At 38.9% G+C, this 12,271-nt stretch overlaps 1 protein-coding gene and 1 long non-coding RNA gene across 2 annotated transcripts in view; one reads left to right on the forward strand and one right to left on the reverse strand.

The window, feature by feature from the left end:
- Positions 1-12,271, reverse strand: part of LOC118352844 (uncharacterized) — a 49,674-nt gene that overhangs the window by 36,814 nt on the left and 589 nt on the right. Inside the window, exon 2 of the long non-coding RNA XR_004810667.1 lies at positions 6,172-6,310. This is a non-coding gene — a long non-coding RNA (uncharacterized LOC118352844). The remainder of the gene's footprint in view (positions 1-6,171; positions 6,311-12,271) is intronic.
- The window catches only part of RAB8B (RAB8B, member RAS oncogene family), a 61,676-nt gene that overhangs the window by 33,332 nt on the left and 16,073 nt on the right, over positions 1-12,271 (forward strand). The gene's annotated exons all lie outside the window — the stretch shown is intronic.

Raw genomic sequence — 12,271 nt, forward strand, 5'->3', positions numbered from 1 at the left:
ATAAACTGGAACTGAAGGAATTAGGGAAAGAGGGGCAAATTTGTTCAATCTATTTGGGAGATACTGGTTGCAGTCTTCAGTTAGGACTCTTTTAAATGGAGTGCATGAATTAGTTATTTGGTGTACTTTTTTAAAAATGCTTTTCCCCCCAACGATATGGCATTATACTCATTTTACTTTAATCTAGAATTTGAAGTATAGTTGTAGTGAGTACTACTTCAGCTATAGTATGTGTGACCTTTTTTTCCAAAATCACTTAATGTTATAGACATACGTATTTATATTTTGTTCCTGTTATAATATTATAATATAAACGCCTTCCAAGTTTCTGTATAATCTTGATAACGACCAAGGTATACTTTTAATATATTAAAATGTAATACTTTAAAAACATTCCTTCGTGGTGAAAAAGACACAAAGTCTTCAGTGGTTATTCCAGCATTGAGAAGTAAAGGGGGGGATGTGGGAGGTTTGTGTGTTATTTTCAAAGAAGTATGGGGGAAGCCCTGGGTGGCTCAGCGGTTTAGCGCCCTGCCTTTGGCCCAGGGCATGATACTGGAGTCCTGGGATCGAGTTCCACGTCAGGCTCCCTGCATGGGGCCTGCTTCTCCCTCTGCCTGTGTCTCTGCCTCTCTCTCTCTCTCTCTCTCTCTGTGTCTTTCATGAATAAATAAATAAAATCTTAAAAAAAAAAAAAAGTAGTGTGTCTCTACCTCCCTAAAAGAAGATGTCACTCAGGGGTACCTGGGTGGCTCAGTGGGTTGAGCCTCCATGCAACTCTTGATCTGGGCTCAGGTTTTGATCTCACAGTTGTGTTTCAGCCCCACATTGGGCTCCATGCTGGGTATGGAGCCTAATTAAAAAAAAAAAAAAAAAAAGATCTCACTCACTCTGGTATTTTGTGGTAGGCAATAAAGGACATTGTCCTCCAGGACCCAAGGTCAGACTGGAGACCTTCAAATGAGTCTTCTGTATCTTACTTACATGCATGTCATTTGGGGCAACCTCCTGCTTATGACCTGTTTAAAAAACATATTTTGTGTTTGTAACTTTGAAAAACTTGCCTGAGAAGAAAGACGGGTGCTAACATTCAGTGATCCTCAATGCATTTCTCCAGGGTTTGGAAAGAATAGTCTATTTTGAAAGAAGTGGGTAAAGGGAAACATAAAGTGAATAATTTCTTTTATCCAAGATTGAGGGCCAGAGTGGAAACTGCAGTTAGTTTTCTTGCTCTGATGCCCAGGTCTTCTTCTATAGTTATTGGGTGCAGGGATGGAAAGCCTTGAGTAGTGTTCTGCTTTGAAGTGGTTTAATAAAAACAAGCTGATAAAATATAATTTGAAATGTTTTTTGTCAGGACACCTGGGTGGTTCAGCTGTTAAGCGCCTGCCTTCAGCTCAGGGTGTGATCCTGGGGTTCCAGGATCGAGTCCCACATCAGGCTCCCTGTATGGAGCCTGCTTCTTCCTGTGCCTATGTCTCTGTCTTTCTCTCTGTGTATCTCTCGTGAATAAATAAATAAAATTTTGGGGATCCCTGGGTGGCTCAGCAGTTTGGCGCCTGCCTTTGGCCCAGGGCGCGATCCTGGAGTCCCAGGATCGAGTCCCACGTCAGGCTCCCGGCATGGAGCCTGCTTCTCCCTCTTCCTGTGTCTCTGCCTCTTTCTCTCTGTGTCTATCATAAATAAAAATAAATAAATAAATCTTTTAAAAAATCTTTAAAAAAGAGAAATGTCTTTTGTCAATTTTAGAAAAATTATTTTATGTGGTACTGGATGATTCTCTGAGCCATTGATATCACATATCAGGACAGCTTTCTAGAAATGGTCTCTTATTAATATTGTTTAGATTTTCTTTCCTTCTAACCCCAAACACAGGATTTGGAAATAAGGAGCATAATGATCAAATGGAAGGTCTGAGGGTAGCATTTTTTGATAGCTCACTCATTTTATGCTTTGATAGAATTACTCATTTTTTAAAGATTATTTATTTAGTTATTTGAAAGAGATTGTGTGGACAAGAGGGAGAGGTGGAGGGAGAGAGAATCTGAAGCAGACTCTGTGCTGAGTGCAGACCCCAATGTAGGGCTCGATCCTACAGCTGTGAGATGACCTGAGTCGAAACCAAGAGTCATATGCTTAACCAACTGAGCCACCCAGTTACCTCATTCTTTGTATTTGAAGGGTTAAAGTGGCAATTAGCTGGGAATAAAGGGAAATGAAATATGATGTATTCTAGTCCTTCATTAGTCCACACTGCATCCTGTAGATCTGAAATATGAGTGAGAGAAGATCTTGGATTTACCAACCCAGTTAGTACTGGGTTTTGGTATCATTGTATTCAGTTAAAAGCCAAGCCAAAGAAATAATGGATGGCAGCAGCCTCTGTCACCCTCTAAAGTAAATAAAATGTCTTAAGTATATAGAAGTGGAGAGTTTTATATACACACACACACACACACACACACATATGCATACTATATATACTGTAGAGTATATATATAATATATACTATATATAGTTTATATATATAGACAAAAGGCAAAACTATATATATATATATATATATAGTTTCATATACATATATATATATATGAAACTATATGTAATGGGTCCATGGAAGTGTTTACTTCATATGCATGTAAGGTTATACTGCTGTTAACTTTAAACTTTTGTATCACGAGGGAGTGCATTTAAAAATCAGGATGATATAATCATTTGTAAAAGTTTTTCATTTTTGATTGGGAAAAACTATATTCTGTTCATGCCATTTTTGTTGATCTTTGTATCATCCTTTTACTTGCATATACTCCATCTGTTTGTTTTAACCTTATTCATTAGGAATAGCTTATTATAATTACCCATCTGTCACCCTGGCTACCGTGAGCTGTAAGTGCTGCTTAATTTTACTATACTTTTGTGGCACTAATATTGGTTTTGATCAAGAACAAGCTTTTTTGCTAACTAGATTCAGAGCACTGCAAGTTTGCAGTTATGTTTGTTTATTTTATACTCTGATCACTTTCCTTTTATCTAAAGAAAAATCAGTGGGAAAAGAAGGTGGGAGGGGGTGAGGTAGGTGTTGCAGGAAAGAGATTATGACTTGATAGTTCTTCAGTCTGCCGTAATTGGGTACGGACACTACCCTTTGCCTCCCCCCTGCCATTTAAAAAAAAAATGATTTGTATTAACTTGGTGAGGAAAATTACTAAATTTTGCATTTTGTACCAATACAAGCTGAAATCTTTCTTAAACAAGTGATTTGGAAATTTTCCTGAAAAATAATAAAATTGTAGCTAAAGTTTATTTCAGCCTTGGTGCTGATATATTACATTGATAAAATCTTGTTTTTCCTCTTTTAAGAACTCATTCTTGAAGGGAAAAAATACATAATTTGTTTTTAGTTAGTTGTATCACGTAATGTTGTTACTTAGTTATTTTATATGTATTTTTTTTTCTTCTTAGCTTTCTTTTGCCTTCAAATGAATGGAAAATATGATACATAGTCAATACTTGGAAAGATCCAAAGGATCAGTTTTACTGCATTTTTGGTGCAACATCATTGGAATGTAGTTGTAATTTTTTCCAGTGATAATTCCAGTGATTTGGCAGTATGGTTTTCCCACAGCAACAGTGTGTCAAATCAGAGATTTGCTTTTCTATTTTCATTTTTTGAATAACCACAGTATTCCCTCACCCTTAAATGAAACCAACCTGACCCCGAAGTGTCAAAGACAAACAAGAAAATTCCAGGTTTAGGAAACTGATAGTGACTCATACTGGAGAGGTTTGCCTGCTACAAAGGTATACTTTCTCAGAAACAGTGGCTGGAGCAGAAGAGATGCAGCTGATTTCATTTGGAGCAGTTTGGTTCTTGAGATGGTTTTGAATTAATAATGGGGAAAGGGATAGAAATCTCAGAGACATTCTGAACTTTTATTTTTCAGGAAAGCTTAATTCATATATTAGGCTCTTTATGAAAAGAGATTTTATTGAATGTAAAACATCTGTTCATTGAAAACCTCTAACATCCACATTTTAACAACTTCAAGCATATTACTACTTCCAGATTGAGTAACACTTAAAACATATTTCCTTTTGAAAATGCAAGATTTGCAAAAGAAACTTGTCATGCATTCATGTGGTCATTCTCAAATGGTGAACTGAATGTTGGATAATCTCTGCTGGCCCCTTAATCAGATTTAAATTTTTCAATCCTTCCTAGGTGTTTCTGCATACTTTATCTGAGTTGTAGTTGTGTTATTGCACATTTGCTATTTTTGGTGTGTGTGCGTGTTTTCTCTTGACATTTGTATAGTTCTAGCATTAAAACCTTTTGTTTGTCATTCAACACATAGATTATCTTAGCATAAATTATCATTTGGTATATAGTGAGTTGTTATTTTGCCCTTTTATTTCCCAAAGACATTTTAAGGATTAATTAGATCTTCATAATTTAATCTATAAAGCCCTTTAAGACTCTCAAATATAGACCTTACTTAAAACTATTCTTATCTGTACTGTTTTTATATCTGTCATACATACATTTATGTATGTAATTCTTCCTAATTTCTAGAATTAGTTTATGAGTTTATCTTTTGTTGGTAGGATTAGATTGTATGGGTACAAATGTCTTACACCAAAAATGCCAAAAGTTGAATTTGATTCAGTAACAAGTACAAACTTTTAAAACAGTGTAAAGATGTGCAGCTATTTCAGCAGGAAGGAGTAATATGTGTCACTATTGATTTACACCATAAATGAGGTTTAATTTAATGCTTCCTATTCATAGAATAGAGGAACCAAAGAAATCTGAAAACTTCTGTCTTTTTGGTATGATGCATGTCTTTTTTAAGGGCAGACTATATTCACAGACCACTGTGATCATTATAAACTGTTGTTAAATACCTTCTAAGCTTACTTTTTTTTTTCTTTTTGCTGCTAAACTTTAGACTTTCTGGTTTTCAAAAAGGAAACCATATTGTAAACTTGAATTTAAGCAAACTGAAAAATTAAGTGGTTCTAAATATATGCAACAAAATTGGTACTTGGTGAACATGCTTTTATGAACTTACAGAATGTGTATTCACAGAAGAACAATGCTTTGAACTCCTCTCTTTCAATCTAAGTAACATTCTTTTTTTTTCTTTTTTTTAGAGTGGGGAGGGGCAGAGAGAGGGAGAGAGAATCTTAAGTAAGCACTTTCCACCCTGAGCACTGAGGCCAAAGTGCAGCTTAATTAATCTCACAACCCTGAGATCATGACCTGAGCTGAAATCAAGAGTCAGACACTTAACCGGCTGAGTCATCTAGGGGCCTCAATCTAAGTAACATTCTTTATTTCTACTTTTACACATTTTCTCAAGTCCTTTATTTTGGAAAAAAAAAATATTTTAAAGCTTCAAACTGTGATTCTTATGTTTTCCATTTCAGTAATTTGTTTTTGTAATTAGAGATTTTAGCTAATTGTCCTAAAGTCAGCTACTCTAAAATCTCATTAGTCTCCATGTTGAAAAGTTCACCAAAAAAGCCTAAGCAAAATGAGGTTGTCAAAGTTGCAAAACTGTCAGTATCCACCTACCCCATATCTTCATCATTAATAATAAAAATCTCAAGAAAGGAAGTGAATGTAGCCATTTCTTTAAAGTGGATTTCAATATTTGGGACACTTTTTTCTATTTCTGGAGTATGTCTGAAATGTAAATAGACCAGCCACATAACCCATATTCTGATAGCTTGGGATCACAGATGTTTCTAAATGTACTTTTGAAACCAAGTACATTTTTCCCCTTTTAATTGTGAAAGTGCATTTTTGGACTTCTGCTTCTTAAAGTGGGTCAGAGGGGATAGATAGATACCCTGTGTTTTTTTCTTGTTGATGTATGGCACCATGAGTAAACCCAGCATTAGAATCTTTCATTGTTCTCATTCATCGAAAGGGTAAATGTCCCAGAAACTTGAGTTATTATTTTTTTTCATGGATCTCTTGACTGCAGCCAAGTGGACTTTTTATAAAAGCACTTGAGTGGGAACCAGGTATGGATCATGTCAGTTCAAGGTCCCTATTGTTTCCCCACCCCTCAATTTTCCTGGGTCAGCTTCCTTCCCCAAGTAACCCAGCATAGTTCTAAGGTAGAAGAGAGAGCTCTGTGTGTTCTAAGCTACAGTACCTACAGGGCAAAAATGCACCCAGATCACAGCGAGTCTGAAGGTCGGGACAACTGGCTTGTTCCAGAGTTGTGAAAGCCAGAAGTGGTCCTTCTTCATACTTTTTCCATACTGCAGCACAAAATCAGGGCAACCTCCCTGTGCTCTTGAAACAGAAAAGATTGTTAGTAAATAAACATCTGTTGGCTGACTAATTTGACATCAGTGTAAAATAATTTTGTCAATCTGTTCCCTCTCTGTGTTAAATTATATCTAATTTGTGGAATGACAGGTGGCCCAGTACTGCTCACTCCAAGATCTGTTAACTATAGACTTAGGTCAAGTTCAAAGATTCCTTCCCTCTGTTCTACTGGCCAGGCCCTCTCTTCAGCTGCTTCCAACCACACTGCTGGTTTCTGAGAAATAGCTGATAAGCAGTGCTTTAGGCAACTGCTCACGCCAGGTTCCTCCCAGAGCCTCACTGCCAGGTCTTTGCCTGTTCTTGTTAACTTGGGGCGCCCCAGACAATGCAGAGGCCTCAAGTACAACTTTACCTTCTCCTGAAAGGTGCAGGGCACAGTTCCCCACCCCCATCCTGAGGGGGAGGGAGGATATCCTCTTCCTTCACCCACTGGAATGGAAAATCAGAACTCCTTTGTTCCTCTCCTAGAGTGCCACTCCCAAGTGACCAAATGTGTATTCTTTCATTATTCTTAGCCCAGATAGAACCTTCTTTTTCCTCCAGGAAATGCCCCTGAACTCCCTGCTTGAAATCTAAATGGCTAGCACTCCTTGCTACCCTAAGCCCTCACTCTCTGAACTTGATCTAATCTTGCTATCACCCACACCCAGTCACCAGGGGCTCACAGGCCCTCTGTATATTGAACAACGTGGGAGTGAGGTAGTGTCTGCTTTCTCCCCCCCACCCTGCCCTTGACTCACTCCCACTAAATGTTTTAAATTGCCTTTCCTCTAAATCTGGTTTCGTTTTTCTACTGTCATGAGTGTCTTCAGATGTCATTTCTTTCAAATAACTACTTATTGCTTCTTAAAAATTAGGAAAAGTTTCAGGCATACAAAAGTGTACCTAATATAAAACAGTCTCACATTCAGGTACCATCACTCAGTTTTAGAAATAATATATGATAGAATTGAAGTCCTCCTGAACCTCTCGTTAATCACCTCTTCTTCTATTTCTTTTCAGAGGTAGCAGCTATACTGATTTTGTTTTTTGTTTTTTTTTGGGGGGGGGTTGTTTGTTGTTTTTTCTTAAGATTTTATTTATTTATTCATGAGAGACACAGAGAGAAGGCAGAGACACAGGCAGAGGAAGAAGCAGGCTCCCTCGTGGGGAGCCCAATGTGGGACTCGATCCCAGAACTCCAGGATCATGCCCTGGGCCAAAGGCAGACAGATGCTCAACCATTGAGTCACCCAGGTGTCCCTGTACTGATTTCGTTAATAGTCCTTCTCCTGGATGTTTTTATACTTTAATTTCACATGGATGTATATGTAAATGATACATACCATGGTTTTTGGTATTTTTGAAATTCTATAGGAATGGTTTGAGTCTGGGAAATTTCTGCAGTTGGCTTTTTTCAGTTCATATTATGTTCTTAGATGCCCCGTGTGTTGATAAATGTGACTCCTGTTCACTGCTTCTGGAATCCCCTGTGTACCAAGGTACTCTCCGACTCAGGGATGTTCCCTTTGTTGCTAGTGATTTGCTGTGGACTCTTAAAGAGCAGGCCTCCCCCAGGGAGACATGGACATCTGTACACGCCTCTTTGGAAGGCCTGATCTTTAAATGCCAGGTTTGATTTTTGACCCCCCTTTTGAGTAAGTCTTTGTGAAACTGATTAAGTTGCTATATCAGCCTGGGCCTCAGTTTTCTTAGGCACACAAGGAGGACCGAACTAATAAACCTTCTCTGAGGTTCTTTCCAAGCCTAGAATTCTGTGATTCCTTTCCAGCTTGCTTCTCTGCCTCCTTATAGTGCATAATGTATATTGGTTATGAGCTACTGTTTAGCGTGAGAATCAGTTCGGAAAAAGAGAGAGAGAGAGAGAGAGTGTGTGTGTGTGTGTGTGTGTGTGTATTTAAATTCAAAATGAAAATGACTTGGAGCCCCTTGGGAATGTTTTCTTACAATGTAGGTTTCCTATTTTATTGACTAGATAAATATTAATGACAAAACTGGCTCTACTTTAAAGCCATTAAAATGTTAATATTGGGGCATATTCCAGTAAACATGGAAGCAGTGATGGAGTCTTCTCTCCTGAGCATAGATGTTGGGCTGTGTTGCCAGCTGGGCAGGCTGCATGAAGCCTGGTGGCTGATGGATTGCTCATGAGTTGGGATGACTCAGGGTCGTCATTTTGAACATGAGGTATCGTATTATGTGCTGCCAAGAAATGATGCTTTCTAAACGATTATTGAAATATGAAGAGCTTTTCTTTTTACCCTAAGCATAATGCCCTTCAGAAGCTGTGTTTTTGAGATTGTATAGTCCTTTTAAATTAAAAAAAAAAAAAAAAAGTTGCTCCCTTCTTGCCAGAATGAGCTGTGGTTCTTGTTGCTGTTGATATGATAGCGCCCTCCTTCTTTGCAATCTCTGATCATCTGAGGCTAGGGCACAGGCCAGAGCTTTGGAGCTATAGTCTCAGGGACTCTTGGGCTGTGAAGTTCGTGATTTAGTGCAGAGATATTGTGGCAACTATCTGGGTTGCTCATTATTTTTATTTTTATTTTTTATTTTTTTACTTCATACTTTCTGTTTGTGGCTAAACACTAGATGAAGTAGTAGAGTTATCACCAACCTAGTAACATACATGTTAGGGTAGTAGTGATAGCTGTTATGATTTGTCCATTTCATATAGCTATGAATATAAAATTTTATTAATTGATAGATTGGAGTATTTTTCCAACAGACGCTATGACTGATTCAACAGCTTTTCTACTCTCTCCTATTTTTAGCAATCCTATGGGTCAGGGAAGTGACCCAGCTCAAGGGATGGGTCTTGATTAATCTAAATTTAGGGATGAGTTTAGATTAATCCAATCTTGGTGTCTACCCATGGCTGTGATTGGTTCCAAAACTCAGCATTAGGTCCTAGGACATGACATTCTTATAGTTACAATTCTAGAAATGAAACATGAAGGAAAGGTTGCTGGAGGCCCTGGGGAAACATTTCCTCACTTTGAAGTGAGAGGTGCAGGAAGATGATATCTTTTCTTCTCAGTATTGTTGTTGTGGTCAGGAACCGTTATCCGTCAGGGGATGAAATTGATAGTCCCAAAAGGGCAGAGCCAAAGGAGGTACAGAGAAATGAGCCGGAACTACTGGATTGAGCCATCCCTGAACCACTGGGCCTATTCTATGAGTCAACAAATTACCGTAAGCTAGTTTGATTTGAAGTTTCTATTATTTGCAGCAGAAAGCATCCTAATTGATATAATTACATTACTATATTATAACTGGTTATTCTAATTCTGGAGTAGTCTCAGGAAGTTATCTTTTCTTTAAATTTTAAAGTAAATGTTAATCCAAGGCGCCTGGGTGGCTCAGTCGGTTAAGCGTCTACTTCTTCTCAGGTCATGATCCCGGGGTCCTGGAATTGAGCCCCACATTGATTGGGCAGCAGGCTCCTTGCTCAGCAGGGAGCCTGCTTCTCCCTATCCCTGGCCTGGTACTCCCCCTGCTTGCGCTCACGCTCACTCGCTCTCTCTGTCAAATAAATAAATAGTTTTGTTTTTTTTTTAAGTGAATGTTAATCCACCATGTGGTCTACTGATGTTATTGTTAAACTAATTAATGTAAAGATCTTGATTTTCATTGTAGTAGATTTCTTAGCAGGCTTACTATTGTCACTATAGTATACTAAAAAAACTTTGAACTTAAAAAGGTGTTCTTAGTTCTCCCCACACCTAGTAGAATGTAACCTTTACTTACTTACCTAAGAGTATTTAACCTTTTATCATCTACTGTATACGTGTTTCTCTATGCAGTCTAACTAGCAAAGAGAGGATGGATGGACCCCTTGCTTAATTTGAGAGCAATTCAGAGTAATATGTTAACAAAACCAAATAGCACAGGAAGAAACCAGGACTTGCCACATCAGGGATGGACATAGCCGAGTTGAGAGCTGAGAGAGAGGCCTGGGGAGGACCCATGGGTAGAGTGAAGTCCTCAGGGAAGCGGGCAGAGCCAGGTGAGCCAGGTGGCCATGCACATGCAGAGAGGAGGAGGTGTGGGGCCAAGCAGGGAGGTGTGTGGTGGCCCTTGGAGAGAGGCCCTGAGGGTGACTGTCAGGAGAGCAGTGCCTCTGAGAGGCTGTATTGCCAGGCAAAGGAAGTTGGACCCATAGCTTCTTAAGTATCCCGGTGCCATTACCACAGAGATTGTGAACAGTTATTCTGGCAGTGTCGTGCAGGGAAGTTAGACCAGGGAAAGATGTTGGCACAGAGTCCTGGGAAGCTGTTACCACAATTCATGCATCAAGTGATAAGAGCTGCAGGATAATAGCATCTGAATATGTAATATCTTACATTTATATGGAATTTCAGAGTTCCCAAACCACGTTTAAACACGTTATCTAATTTATCTAATTAGGTCCCCCTCCTTTTTTTTTCATGGATGAGGATACAAAGGTTCAGTGCAGTTAAGCAACCTCCCAAAAGTTCTCAATGACAGAACCCAATCTACAGTCTAGGTCTTTTGAGTTTCAGGTCCAGTGCTTTTCGATAATAATATAAATGGCATTTTTCATTTTTATTTTTTATTTTTTTTAAGGATTTTATATATTTATTCATGAGACACACACACACACACACACACACACACACACACGCAGAGGGAGAAGTAGGCTCCATGCAGGGAGCCTGATGCAGGACTCGATCCTGGGACCCCAGCCCTGAACTGAAGGCAGGCGCTAAACCGTTGGGCCACCGAGGGATCCCCCCATTTTCCATTTTTATGAAATTTAGGTTGTACTGTTTTGTCTATCAGCTGGCTCCTGACAGCAGTGTAAACAAAAGCTAAATACCACAGCTCCTAACTCTTCTAAACATTGAAAACCTCTGAATAGTGAAAAGATGGTTAAGTATCACAGATAATGGTAGAACTTCCTCAAATTACAGAAAGGTAACCCTTCTAACAAATACAAAAAACAAGAGGCTGGATCCGTAGAAAATTTCCTAAATGTTTTTAAATGAATGAAGAGTGTTTGAAACTTTAGGGAGCCTCCAAGTGGCAGCTTTTATGGGTGCTATCAATATTTATATGTAGAAACATTGTAGTAACATAGCTGTTGAAGGCTTTTCTCCCCCCACCCTAGCCCCCCAAGAACAGCATTTAGTGTTTAAGTCAGTTTAGGGGATATGTAATTGACATATTTTCTTGAAATGTCCTGGAAACCACTTTTAAGGGGCTCTGGACAGAATACAAAAGAATAGAAAAAAAATCTAAAAGCTGAATAGCCAGATGATAAGGATTTAGCAAATTGCGTCCAGTTGTATTCGTTAACTTGTCTCTTCAGAGAGTAGCAGCTTATTGCTGATAAGTGATAGAGCGTTCTGATGTTTGTCAAGGATTTTGTGGTTCTTTGTATTGAAATTGCTAAGCGAGTTTTGAACTACCATAGTCGGGGGGGAAAGCAAGTGAGGGAGGGTTGGACTTTTGACCCCCAAATGACTTTCACATGGTTCCTGGCAGGCCTGCTTGAGTGCTACTTACAAGTTAGAATCACCTATTTTAAAATTAGCAGTGCACAGGTCCCACCCTTGACCAACTAAGTTAGAATCTCCGAAATTGGGGAAAGGAGCAGACCTAGTCATAAGTAGTTTTTTAAAGTTCTCCAGATAATTTTAAGTTCAGCCATGGCTAAAAACTATTCTAGCTATTTCAGCTCCAGCCAGTAAGATGCAAGAAACGTTTATTAAAATGTACAAAAGAGGGACGCCTGGGTGGCTCAGTGGTTGAGCGTCTGCCTTAGGCCCAGGGCGTGATCCTGGAGTTCCAGGATCTAGTCCCACATCGGGCTCCTGCAAGGAGTCTGCTTCTCCCTCTGCCTTTGTCTTTGCCTCTCTCTGGGTCTCTCATGAATAAATAAATAAAATCTTAAAAAAT

This window comes from Canis lupus, chromosome 30 (assembly GCF_003254725.2).
Source record: "Canis lupus dingo isolate Sandy chromosome 30, ASM325472v2, whole genome shotgun sequence".
Classification (NCBI taxonomy): Eukaryota; Metazoa; Chordata; class Mammalia; order Carnivora; family Canidae; genus Canis; species Canis lupus.